The following is a 13,991-nucleotide window of genomic DNA, read 5'->3' as shown; positions in this document are numbered from 1 at the left end:
GTTGCTGCAAAAAAACATTATTTCATTCTTTTTTGTGGCTGAATAGTATTCCCTTGTATATCTATACCATATTTTCTTTATCCATTCATCTGTTGATGGACATTTAGGTTGATTCCATATCTTTGCTATTGTGAATAATACTTCAATAAATATATAAGTGCAGGTATCATTTTTATTGATTTCTTTTCCTTTGGATAGATACCCAGAAGTAGGATTGCTGGATCATATGGTAGTTCTATTTTTAGTTCTTTGAGAAATCACCATACTGTTTTCCATAGAAGTTGTACTAATTTACGTTCCCACCAATGGTGTATAAGAATTCCTTTTTCTCTGTATCCTCACCAACATCTGTCTTTTTTCTTTTTAGTCATAGCCATTCTGATTGGTGTAAGATGATACCTGGTTGTGGTTTAATTTGCATTTCTCTGAAGATTAGTGAGCTTGAACATTTTTCATATGTTTCTTGCACAATTTTTAGTCTTCTTTTGAAAAATGTTCATTTTCTTAACCCACTTTTTTTTTTTTTTTTTTTTTTTTTTGAGACAGAGTCTCGCTTTGTTGCCCAGGCTAGAGTGAGTGCCCTGGCGTCAGCCTAGCTCACAGCAACCTCAAACTCCTGGGCTCGAGTGATCCTTCTGCCTCAGCCTCCCGGGTAGCTGGGACTACAGGCATGCGCCACCATGCCCGGCTAATTTTCTCTATATATATCAGTTGGCCAATTAATTTCTTTCTATTTATAGTAGAGACGGGGTCTCGCTCTTGCTCAGGCTGGTTTCGAACTCCTGACCTCGAGCAATCCGCCCGCCTCGGCCTCCCAGAGAGCTAGGATTACAGGCGTGAGCCACCGCGCCCGGCCTAACCCACTTTTTAATGGGGTTTTAATTGCTTTTTGTCGTTGTTGTTATTGAGTTGTTTGAGTTTCTTGTAAATTCTGGATTTTAGTCCCTTGTCAGATGTATAGTTTGCAAATATTGTCTCCCATTCTGCAGGTTGTTCACTCTGTTGATTATTTCTTTTACTGTGCAAAAGCTTTGTAGTTTGGTTAAGACCCATTTGTTTATTTTTGGTTTTGTTGCCTGTGCTTTTGAGGTCTTCGTTATGAATTCTTTGCCTAGACCAATGTCCAGAAAAGTTTCCCACAGGTTTTCTTCTAATAGTTTAATAGGTTCAGGTCTGACATTGAAATCTTTAATTTATCTTGTTGATTTTTTGTGTATGGTAAGAGATAGGGGTCCAGTTTTATTCTTCTGCCTATGGCAGTCCAATTTTCCTAGAACCATTAATTCAAAAGGATGTCCCTTCCCCAGTGTATGTTCTTGTCAACTTTTTGTCAAAGATCAGTTGGCTGTATGTGGCTTTATTTCTGGGTTCTCTATTCTGTTCCATTGATCTATATGTCTGTTTTTATACCAGCACCATCCTATTTTGGTTACTGTAGCCTTGTATCATAATTTGAAGTCAGGTAGTACGATGCCTCTAGCTTTATTCTTTTTGCTCAAGATTGCTTTGGCTGTTCAGGCTCTTTTTTGGTCCCATATAGAACATTTAATATTATGTATATGGCTTGCATTGTATTTCTATTGAACAGCACTACTTTAGGCTCACCATTATCAATAAGACAAAAATGTATGGCTATTTACATGATCTGGTGGCCTCTATTAGAAAGCCCTATATGCCCATCCTACTGCCCTTCAAGTTATGCTATACCACTAGCTTTTTAATTGGTTCCTTAGAGGAAACCATGGTTTGGTCCTAGAAGAAGAGGTTTGAGGGACCAAGGCAAGAGCAAGAACTAGAGAGACTTCCCCTGACTAGGAGGTGTTTGGACAGAAACACTGCCATTTATAGTTATACTGGCCTCAGACTTTCGGCACTCCCCAAAGTAGATGAGAGAATGCTCTCTATTCAGGAAGTTGAAATATGTAGGCGAAAAATGCTCCCTATTCCATCAGGAGCCAGAAAAAGCTTTGTTAATCTTTAACCAAAAGAATAAATGCTCGACATTATGGCAGTCACTTGGGATCGAAAGCACACTCTTTCCAAGTGTGATTTACTTATGGAATGTTTGTTTAATTCTATTTCAGATTCACTCCATCACTTAAAACCTGAAAACATTGGACCACACAGTCTTACTGGTAAGTTCTTCTTTATTTTTTAAACAAAGTGACTGTTTGACATTATTTTTGAAATGTTGTTCACACTTCTAAGTTAGATGCATCCCTACCAGTACTATGATTAGATGTCTGTTTCTTTGCACTTTTTTTGGTCTTCAAAATAATTTATGATGTTTCCATGCCTTAAAAAAAACAGAGTAACCCATGTTCTTTTGCTAAGACCATGGGCAGGAAAAAGATCCATGATTACATGCCAAATACTATTAAAATAAAAGCCTTTTTTTTTGGTAATGAAACTATTTCCAGGCCCCTGTCGATGGCCTGCTTGTTTCAGCAGTATCCAAAACAACAGAGTGTTACTTCGGCCAAGGAATTCAGACAGTCCCTTGCAGTGTGTTGTAATGAAAATTGGCTCACAGCTGCAACATATTGGGGCTCTACTCTTTCTTATTGCTGTATTTTTTTCTCTCATTTCCCACCTCTCCTAGATGTGGTTGTTGTGAGTTAACAGTTCTGCAGTGGTAAAAAAAAAAAAAAAAAATTACTTAAGACCTAGAAGGGTAATATACTTCTTAAGGGAAAAAGCGTCTATGGCTTCAGGTGGCATCACTCTCTGATATTGTGGCTATACAGTTATTTGCAGTGTGTTATTAGTTAGCTTTTGCTGCATGACAAACCACCCCAAAATGTATTGCCACTACTTTGTGCCAATATTTATGGGCTCAAAATAACCATCATTTATCTATCTCACAGTTCTGTGGGTTAGCGATTTGAGCTGGGCTCAGCTGCATGATTCTTCTGGTTTTAGCTGGGACTGTTGATGTTTCCACAGGCAGTCGCAGGTCCAGGTCAACTAGGCTGTGTTTCTGGGGGTCACCTGGCTGTCGGGTGAAGTGATAACAGGGACTAAGCCATGTGTCTCATCATCCTGCAGATTGCCCTGAGTTTGTTCACATGGTGACTAGGCTGGCGTACCAAGAGAGAGCAGAAGCATCTTGAAGCCGAGGCTCAGAACTCGATTCACAGAACGTTGCCTCCACTTTGTTCTGTTAGTTAAAGCAAGCTCTATGGGTAGCCTGGATTCAAGAAGTATAGATAGAGATGCTACCTCTTGCTGAGAGGAGTTGCAGAATCATATTGCAAGGAGCATGGATACAGGAAGGGGAAGAATTGTAGCCATTTTTCACAATCTACCATAGCATTTATGGGTCACATAAAAACAGCTATGCTGGGATGAGAAGAATATGGAGAGTAAGCAGATTCAGAACAGACTCCCACCTGTGGCGCATCCTCTTGCCCCATCCTGACTGTCAGCACCTTAGAATCCTAGTCTTTCCCCTACCGTCTGGCATCTCAATCTGTTCAGCAGGTTCCTAGGTGGTCTTGCCAATACCAGGTTTTTCCCCCTCCAAACCTCCCTTCATTCTCCACAGCACCGCCACATTAGTCATCCTTCAGTTCATCTTTCAGAAAGTTGCTCCTCTGCTCAAAACCCTCCATGCCTGCCTCTGTGCCACCCACCACACCAGCCTGGGCTCCTCGCTCTGGCTTCTCCACTCATTAGCTGGCCTCATCCTCTCTTGCTCAACTCCCACTCTTCCTTTTATTTTTGCCAATCTATTCAGCATCCCTCTTGAGGGTATCTTTCTGCTTACCCCTTCTCTACCTGGAAATCCTGCCCATTTTGCAAGGCCCAGTGGAATTTTCCCTTCTCTGTGACTTGGCCTTCCTGCCTACCCCTGCCATCTGTGATCTCACCCACTCTGACCACCTTCAGAGCCAAGCAGAGTGAGTCTTTGGCTCACTCTTCTTTCACCTTGGCTGGTCTGACTTCCTTAGTTGCTTTGTTAGCTCTTTGAGAGCCGAAGGCTACATACGCCTTCCTCGTAGTAGGCAGCACAGGGCTGAGAGTACAGCAGGCACTTAGTCAACCAAGAAGCAGCTTAGGCACTGGGCATGCTCACCCGCCAGCAGCTGCCCAGAATCAGATGAAGCACCTCTTAAATACAAACTCACACAGTCCCTTCCACTGGGCCATCCACATTCATTAGGTCTGGGGTGGACCCCAGGAATCTTAAAGCACTCGGATGATTCTGCGATCACTCCACAGTTGGCAACCACTTGTTATGGCGAGAACAAGAAATTTATACAAGACCTGGGTTTGAGCCTGGCTCTGAGCACAGCTCTGGGACCTTACAAACTCAGTCTTCCTGAGCTTTAATTTTCCCATCTGTAACATGGGAATGAATAATATTTAACTCATGGATTGCTGGGAAGCTCAGAAAGGATAATGTATGTAAAAGTGCTTTATAAACCATAAAATATAATGAAAATGCATTAATTGATTATCCAGCTAGCCACTGTTCTAAAAAGAGTAGTTACCTATGTGGTGATGGTAGAGGACTAGGCAGTGAGTGGAGTGGTGGTAGAGGTGGAATTAACAATAAAAGCAACAATAATAAAAATTAGTGTCTACTGTTTTTTGGGTGCTGACTGTGTACCGGGATGTGCTGTTTTACATAGAATTATTTGAGATTTATGGGACGATGCCCCTGTTCAATTGCATGTGCACCATTTTTATAATATTAATATATTCCACCATTAGTGAATTATTCTGGTGATCTTTTTTTTCCTCTTCAAAATACCTAGTTAAAATGTGCCTCTCTTTAAGGAAGGAAAGATGTAAAGCTATTATTGATCATTGACAACGTGTAATCAAGTATGAACACAAGGTCCTACAGAGGGGAAGGAGTCAAGAAGGGAGAACAACCATTGGTACTAAAGAGGCAGTAGGTGTGGGTGCTCAGGGTTGAACCAGGGGGCAGGAGGCTGGCCTAGGAAGGATGTGGGTGCAGGGGAGGTGAGGAGGAGGGAGGATCGAGATACTTGCTGACTTGACAGTTCGGCCCAAGGCTATTCCTGTTCTAAGGCTACCACCCTCTGGCTGCCACAGCAGGCAGCATTTGTAAAATTGTCCTCCACTCACCAGCCAGTTTATTATTTTGCATTATTTGGCTGCTGTTGACCTAGTGTGTGTGCTTGTCTTCTCTCAGAGATTTTTGAAGTAGCTTTTAAATGTACATATAATGAGATTCAGAAAAATAAGCAAGGGAGAAAATTTGTGGGGAAGGAAAAGAAGGGTGAAGACAGAGATAAGGCAAGCCCAGCGCATCGGTGAGAGCCTGTGTGTTCGCTAGCAGGCCCCACAGTCTCGCCTCTGAGCTTCTGAGCAGTCAGTACCAGAGGGAAATTGTGATCCGGTAACAACTCACAGTGGCCAGGAGATAAAAGCACACTGGTTACTCAGAAGCAGCAAGGTTAATCATGGTCAACAGTAGAGACATTCCTCTAGAGTGCTCATCCAGAGAGTGCCACACGGGGTGGCGAACAGCACCCCTACTGCGAGTAGAGTAATGACGGCCACCCTGAGTGTAGGTGAATGATGTAACATCCCAGTGCAGTCCAAGAAAAGCCCTTCCGGTCCAGATGTGCATTTCTCTGTTGGCTTTGCTTAATTCAGGGATAAAGTTTAATGGTTTCAGCTGGAATAACAAATACATATATTCATATTCCCCCTTCTCTTGCCTACCTCATGATGGACTTCACAGACTACCACTGCTGTCTGTCTTTTTGTTTGTTTTGTTTTTTCTTTATTTTTTTTATTTGTCTTTTTTTTTTTTAACTACTGCTTCCTTGATGCTGAGCGTGACATTTTAGTTGTGGACTAGATTTGGCACTTGAGTTGAAAGCTACTTACTAAAGAATAGGAAGCAACTTGCCAATAGTGCTGTGTGAATATTGTTTCTCTCCATTCTACACTGTGACTCAGTCTGTGGAGCAGCTTTTCAATACACAGGATTTACATCCATCCTGCGTGGTCCTCTTCCCTTGCTCCACGCACCTCTCCTTCTGTTCTGAGCCCCGCTGCTCTAGGTCCTTTGTCATACTGGAGTGTTCAGTACGTCTTGGGGGCAGTTTGAGAGGCTCATGACTCTTGACCGCAAGTATTTGTTTGATGGTAGCAAACTATAAGCTGGGCTACTGTGGTCTACTTCTGGGTCTCCCTTCTTTCAGTTGGGAACTTTAATATTTATTATAAGAGAGAGTGTCTGATGGGCGGCAGCACTGGTAAGATGAACTGCTGGTGCAGAGGGTGATACAGGGGTGATGTTTCTGCAGGAATGTCATAGGAAGAAAAAAATTTTAATTTAGTTAAGATCATTGTGAGAGAAGAACCCAGAATTCCATAAGGACTATCCATGAAGGGGAATTTCCTTTCGGGCTTTATTTTTCTTTAGATCAGATTTCTTATTAATAGTTAGAATGATATTGGTTGCAAGCAAAAGAAATCCAACTTAAATAAGTTTCTTGACCTACATGACTAAGATATCCATGCTAATATATCCAGGAGCTCAAAAGATATCATCAGACCATTGTCTTTCACTCTCTCTCTGGGCTTTGCTTAATTCTGTCAGCTTCATTCTCAGGCACCCTCTCCGACACCATGGTGGTAATGGTAGCCGTCAGCACTGGGTTTCTAGTGTTCTCACAGCTGTGGATCTCCACGAAGAGAGTGCCTCTTTTGCCATAGTTCTAGCAACAGTACTAAGGAGAGATCTTGACTGGCCCGGTTTGGATTGCCTGAGTCAGCATGGCCAGAAGTAAGTGGTAGACAATAATCAGATCTCTTTGGCCAGAGCTTGTTCACTCCTCCCATGAGAGAGGGCAGATCCCACCAGAATCACATGGAATAGGTTCCCATGGAAAAGGAGAAGGTGTTTGTTACCACAAGAAGAAAGAAAGGAAAGAGAATGGCAAGCAGATAAAATGTCTGGGTACCGAGAGTCTACTGGTTTAGACATTCTTAATATGGAGTCCATTAAACTTAAAAGGTTGCAAATTAGATTCGGCACAAGTGACGCCGACTGCCTATTTCAAGTCTGGCATCATGGTCCAGACTATCAACAGTATGTGGTGAGGACAAGGACAGGTGGCCCCACTGCAGAATCCAGTGGCAGCTCCTGGTCTGAGGACCTTGTGTTGCATCCCCAGGATCTACAGGAGTAGTTCTTAATGGACAATCGATACACTTCGGCAGATCTATGAATCTGTGAATCTTCTTTGATTATTTGTAAGATGGAGCATATGCACTTTTTTACTGGGCTAAGGGATCATGCTTTCCATCCTTATCTCACAGGGTTCCACAGCCCCCTACTGCTTAAGAACCATTGCTTCAAACTTACTCTAGTTATTTTAGATTTGGCTGGCTTAATCTCATGCATTCCTTTCTTGGCTTAGCTGAATTCAAGTAAAGTGTAGTGTCTGTGATAAACATAGCTCCTTATGGAACAGACACAGTGACGTCAGTGGCTGGGCATGTCGCATTAAATTATATGTTGAGGTTTTTAGGCATATATGTAAACTTTTCGCAATCATAGTTGCCATTTACCTAATTCTGAGCTCTGTGCTAAGTGCTTTATGTGCTTTATGTAACTACATCTTTATATATATGACTGTAATTCTGTGAACCTCAGGTCTGTTACAGTACCACCTGCTGGAACCAGCTCCTCCCAGCTGCCTGTCTGGGAACACAGGACACAAACTGAGTTTTTCCTCCCTCCCATGTCTGCTGTCGCGGATCTACCTCTCTCCACCTTCCCCCCCTCAGACGATATTAATAGAATCATAGAATCCCAGTGTTGGAAGACACTGCTAAGCTCATGCGGTGCAGTGGTTTTCTAACTCTGCTCTTTGGTTTTCTAGCTCAGGGACTCCTGAGCAGGAAGGATGGGCAGGATCCAAGTCCTTTTCCTACGTGAATCACAAATGTGCCACTGAAAACCAGTCATCTGGAATGATAAAAGAGTTCAGGGTTAGATGTCAGACTTGTGGTTGAGTGCAGGTTCTGACTGCTTTACTTACCTACCTGTGTGCCCCTAGGCAAGCTGCCTCATCTCTCTGAGCCACAGTTTCCTTATCTGTCAAATACCTGCCTGGCGGAGTTGTTAGAGGGACTCAGGGCAGTATCTGTGAAGTCCTTGCCCAGCGCCTGGCGCCATGCAGTGCGTAGCGAAGATTAGCTGTAACTAGTACACGCACAACACGGCTCGTGAGGCATCATGAAGACACAGCTTCATTCTGGTCTCCTGTTGTACCTTTAAAGTTTGTTTGATGAAGTGGTTTTCCCCATTTCCTGGTAAAAAGTTGATCAGGCCAATGACTTTTCTGGCTCCTCTTTGGTAATGAAAAGTCCTAAGGCCACTTGAAGTCAGTCTCTCTCTCTCTCTCTCTCTCTCTCTCTCTCTCTCTCTCTCTCTCTCTCTCTCTCTCTCTCTCTCTCTCTCTCTCTCACACACACACACACACACACACACACAAACACATGTGCACACGCACACCAGGCTCACTGGGAAATTTGAAATGCCCTCTTTAGTCTATGAACAGTCAGTATTCATTCCCTTCCTCTTCCAGCTCCCCACTGCTCCGGACCCTGCCAGCGGTGGGGGAGGGGGAGAGGGTGCAGCAAAGTCCTTACCTGACTGCAGGTAACACACCTGGCACTGAGTTCTCTGAACCTGGCAGAAGGGGAAGGGGTCTTTTTTTTTGTCTCCTGGCTGCTTCCTTGACTTTCTGCAGGACTCCCACTGGACCTTTCTCTCCAGGTCTCCCGGGCCTCCTGTCTGCTGCTGTCCCTCCGCAGCTTCAGGGGCCACCCTTTCTCTCTGGGGTCCTCTCACTCTCCAGCAACGCCCTCTTGGGTAGAGCCTGTTCTGGGGAGACCAGGCTGGGATTCTGGGTACCCAGGGTTCACATTAGGGGAAGGGGGCAGCAGTCACTTCCCAACTCAGGCAGCTTTAACCACTTCTCATGACGTTGCATACCAGTGCCAGAACTCTAGAAGATGCATATCAAACCCTCCAGACATGCCCTTCAAAACCTTTTTCTCTAGGCTTGAGGCTAAAGGCCGGCCCTCTCTACCATGGGGACAATAGGAATCAGAGTAATTTCCAAGGAATCTTCCTCACACTGGTCTTTCCCTTTCCATTGTCCTGACCTGTTTATATCCTCCTCCTGGGTCTTAAAGTCAGTTAGATCAACTCCTTAAAAATTTCCACATGATAGTCTGGCTCTCTGCTTTGGAATTTCCCATCTGTTGTATCTTGATGTTGTGGTGGAAACTTCCTCTTTAGCATCTTGTTATATTAGCTCTTAACCCCTGACCTTGTAAAAGAAGCTCCTCTTCAACACCCTGAAAAGTGGTCCTTCATCTGCTGCTTCAAACCTATCCAGGAATAAGGAGCTCCTTACTTCCCGCCCTCCCAAGTCATCCCATTCAGATAGATAACGTGGGGTTGTTGGAAAGATACTGCTCCTACCAAGCCAAACCTTGTTCCTTGTGCCATTCCTTTTAATGGGGTCGGAAGTGGGGGTGTGTACATGTGTACGTGTGTGTGTGCATATGTGTGCACCTCTTCTGAGAAAATCAGCCTAGGCAGTAGGGGTTGTAGGCTTGGACACATTTTCTCCAAGACCACAGGGAAGCCTTTGACCTATGTCTCTGGGTGGGTTTTCCTTACCTGCAAACCAAAGTGCACTTGCTATAACCCCAACAGAAAACTACTATTTGGAAACTGTGTGCTCAGTCACCATTTCTCATGCTCATGACCCTAACTAACATAGTTTCTCTTGATCTGAGGGCCGATTTGCTGTGCTTCATGGGGGCATTTGGATCAGGGCTCCAGGCAGAGTTTAAGAACTCTGCAAATTCAAGCCTCACGGAATGTGCTCTACCTCCCTCCAAAGACCCTCCCCCACTGCCCTTTTTGCAGTTTTGCTTTTATGTTCACGTAGCCTTTGGAGTCAGCATATTTTTCTGCCTTCTCTGACCTCAGCACTGTGAACTCAGCCTCTCTGCCAATGTGCCCTTCTTTGTCATGTGCATTTGGGCCACTTTGATGTTGGGTCTTAGAACATTCAGATCACTCTCTGAGTTTAGGTCCTCCCCGCCCCCGTGGTGAAGGCAGCATCTCGAATGAGCAAATGACACATGCTAGCAAGATACTTGGGTCAGCTAAAGTTGAAGTCACCCTGGGGACAATGGCCTAAGAATGAATTAAATGCATTTTGGGTAGTTCCATCATAGACTGATTCCCTTGGCAAGACTCAACATTATATTATATATCCAGATGTGTACCTGGTTTATGTCCTCATGTTATTTTTACTGGCTGTTTACAAAGATGATAGAATATAGCTCCTTCCCTCCCTCCTACCCACTCTCCCTTCTTTCCCCTCCCCCAGATACATCACATGAGCTTTGTGCCCCAGATGATTTTGGAGACAGAGGCTCAGACAGCAGAACTAAACTCCCCTGGGAATGCTCATCTGTCTTCTTTTGGCCTGAAAGAATACAGTGATTTCCATTGGCCATTCCGAGGGGTTTGTGTGTATGTGTGTATGCTTACATAAGTAAAATAGCTAACAGGATGTTAACTAAAGTATGCTTTCTATTTGTGTACATTTTACAGTAGGGAAGTGGCATAGTGTGGCCAGATAGAGTTCAAATCTTTGTTCAGCTGCTGAGACACTTTGGACAGAGTGGCTTAACCTTTCTGAGCCTCAGTTTCCTCATCTTTTAAATAGGGATAATATCATTTGCCTTACAAGATAGGTATTTTAAAGGAAACCCTGCACATAATGAACTCAGCACAGTGACCTGTCACATAATATATGTTCAATAAATGGTCACTATTATCATCATTTGCATTTGGTTGTTGTGATGATTTCTAAAAACTTTTAAAGCCTTGAAAATAGTAGCCCAATTCTTTGTCAACAGTTTTTTCTTTAAATCAGATAGGAATTTGAGGGAAATTCTAAATATATGAAACTACCTGCTTTAAAAAAATATCTTGCAAAACTCATTAGTTCTTTATAGGATAGAAAGTGGATTTTGGCTGCAGAGGCAGCATGGCACAGGGACTAAAAATAAGGCTCAACCTACCCAGCCTCAAATCTATCACTAGATACCTTTGTGACCTTGGGCAAGTCACTAACCTCTTAAAGCATTAATTTCTGCATCAATAAAATGGAAATAATACTGCATAAGGTTGCTGAGGGGATTGAGTAATCTATATGAAAAATGCTTAGCACAGGCATGGTACACAGTAAGGACTCAAATATTGGTGGCCAATATTTTCCCATCACAGTATTACCTCCATTTTACAGATAAGAATTTGCAGAACAAGCCGGGCATGGTGGCACCTGCCTGTAGTCCCAGCTAACTGGGAAGCTGAAGCAGAAGGATCCCTTGAGCCCAGGAGTTTGAGTCTACCCTGGGCAATACAGCAAGACCTGTCTCTATTTTAAAATATAACATAAAATAAAAGAATCTGCAGAATACTTTGTTTCTTGTGATAAATGGCTTCATGAGGACACTTTTGTATATAACAAGTTGTACCCACTGTTTTGTTCAAGAAAGAATGTTTAGTAGCTGGTTTGCTTATAAATACCACACCATAGCACATATGAAAACAAGCTACATTAACTAAACAACTTTATGTTTTTTTAAGGCCTTGCCTCATTTTGTTGTTTAGATTTGGGTAAGTGATTTTGCCACCAGATTAAGAGAAATTTATGTATTATTTTTACAAGGCCTGTGAAAATATGCAAAGAAACTATATTTAGCTAAATGCTCTTGATTCAGATCAGTTTGTTTTGCTGTCTTTCACTAAAGACTGGCATAGTTGGCACCTTTGTGCAGCCCAAGGAGGTCTGGAATGAGACATAAACTTACCATGGGTGGAAAAAGTGGAGAAGGCAGCAGGGCCTGAACTAATGGGATAACCCAGACTGGAGACCAGAGGCTTGGCCAGGCAAGTGCGGAGAGCTGGCCCATGGCAGAGCTGGGATTGCTCTCTGAGGAGTTTCCTTTCATGGTGCAATGCAGGTGTTCCCTTCTGCAGTTTCTCTCCAGGGTCTGTCTCTGGGCAGTGGGCGGTCCTAAGTAGGTGGTGCTCGGGTCCCCCTGTGTCTTATTGACCATGTGCCCATGCTGCGCCAAACACAGGGTGTGTATAGAGTGAAGACTATGTCATCATTTGTTCGGCTAATTTTTGAAATTTGGGTAACTCCTGCCTGGGCACTTGTGGTGAATGAATTACCCAGGTGAGCAAGAAACCCACTCTTGGGTTGCCTCCGACTTACTCCCCAGACAGTAATCTTTCTTGATGTGGATCTTGGGATGTGGCTGGCAAGCCAGAAAGAGGGCAGCAAGGCAGCAGGGACGGTAAGTGGCAGAGCAGCAGGGCCACTTCATTTGGTCAGTCAGCCTGTACTTAGTGGACATCAGCCGTGTACTTAGGGCTGGCTGAGAGGGGAGACTCCATCTGCAGCCCACCTTGCACTCTTCCTTCCCAAGCTCCTCAGTCCACTCCCTGAAGCAGAGGCTGAGCCACAGGGCCTCTGGAAAACCATGGTGCTATTGCGCAGACAAGGCTCCTCAACCAGCAGCAGGGCGTGCCCAGGAGCTGACGACAGCTATGAAGCTTAAGTTTCAGGGTCTTTCACTGGCAATGACCCCATCTGATGCCCTGTAGGCAATGTGGTATTCCTAATTTTGAAGTCTTTTTCTAAAGCAGACCCCCACCCAATTGTGTAAGGCACGGAAGCCACAAAAACTGGATCTGTCTCTGGGTGAGGGACACACCCTCTGGGCCTTTCCTTATGCCCTGTTGGGTGGTCCCCAAGGTGCTAAAATTCTGGTTGCCTCTCCCTCAGGAATAGGCATTGCTATGTGTGCCCTTTGTGGGGCCAGCCCTGAGTTCCCTCTGGGGGCTCTTAACCCTTTATGTGAAGGGAAGGGAGGCCCAGCAAGGAGCTCTGTCTGGGCCCCTTCCTGGCCACCAGACGCTGTCCCACTGTCCGCAGGGTGGAAAGGTCCCCATCCCTGCAGGAAGGCAGAGCAGGCACTCTCAGACCTCCAGCGGCTTTGTGGTATCTCAGAGGGAGGCCTGACAGAGGCGACGGGGTGGGAGGGAGCCCCGTGTGAGGCTTCAGCTGCCTGGAATAGACCCAGTGGAAAATTCTCCTTAAAAAAGAAAAAGAATATTCTTGAAACAGTGTCAGCTTTGGCAAAACCATAGCTGTGATCTCAAGTTTAAGGAGAAGGGGCTGGCTGCCTGCAGGACTGTGCTGATACAGTGTCCCTGCTTCCTCTGAGCCCGTCCCCAAGTCCCCTCCCTGTCACCGCACAGGAGAACTGGCATGCTTTGCTCCTTGGCCAGAGTGAAATGTATTGAGAAAAAATGGGAGGAGGGAAAGGGCCCTTTGTAGTGAGTATCCTTTTGGTACTATGGGAAAATCACAGCTTGAAAGTAATTTCCTTTTTCAGGGACATGCTAGCCAAGTTCGCCCCCTGGAGGAGAATCAGGGAATTGTTTAAAATAGGCCATCCAGGGCGTTCTCCCTGCTTTTCTGATGGGCTTTCTGGAAAGATTGTCAGCCTGGGATGAGGTGGGACAGTGCAAGGGGCGGGGTCTGTGAGGCTTTTGTTTTAGGTGTTTGCTTTGTGTTGGTTTGGTTTTGGGGTTTTTTTGTGTTTTTTGCTTTGAGACAATTATTGTAAACTTAGGGTTGAATACTCTTTTATACCTCTCTAAAGAGTAAAATGATTAAAAACCACCAGGTTTAAGGCTCACAACTGTTAAACCCACAATGGGCTTTTTGTATTTTTTATTTTTTATTTTTTTTGCCAAGTTTCCACCACCAGCACTGGCAGCCTTGGGCTTTCTTTTGCTCCTTAGGTTTGTGGCAGAGACGATAAAAGCAACCAGAACACAGGAATTTTCAGCCACAAGCTGGATAGCTATTATAGATCCTAAA

At 44.3% G+C, this 13,991-nt stretch overlaps 1 protein-coding gene across 4 annotated transcripts in view; it reads left to right on the top strand.

Moving 5' to 3' along the window:
• The window catches only part of GNG12 (G protein subunit gamma 12), a 133,521-nt gene that overhangs the window by 57,311 nt on the left and 62,219 nt on the right, over positions 1 to 13,991 (top strand). For all 4 annotated transcript variants that reach the window (XM_075999269.1, XM_020288826.2, XM_075999275.1 and 1 more), the window contains exon 2: positions 2,085 to 2,135. The gene's annotated coding sequence lies outside the window, so the exon portion shown is untranslated. The remainder of the gene's footprint in view (positions 1 to 2,084; positions 2,136 to 13,991) is intronic.

Source organism: Microcebus murinus, chromosome 2, assembly GCF_040939455.1.
Source record: "Microcebus murinus isolate Inina chromosome 2, M.murinus_Inina_mat1.0, whole genome shotgun sequence".
Taxonomy (NCBI): domain Eukaryota; kingdom Metazoa; phylum Chordata; class Mammalia; order Primates; family Cheirogaleidae; genus Microcebus; species Microcebus murinus.
Note: the sequence above shows the minus strand (reverse complement) of the source record. Positions and strands in the feature narration are given on the sequence as shown.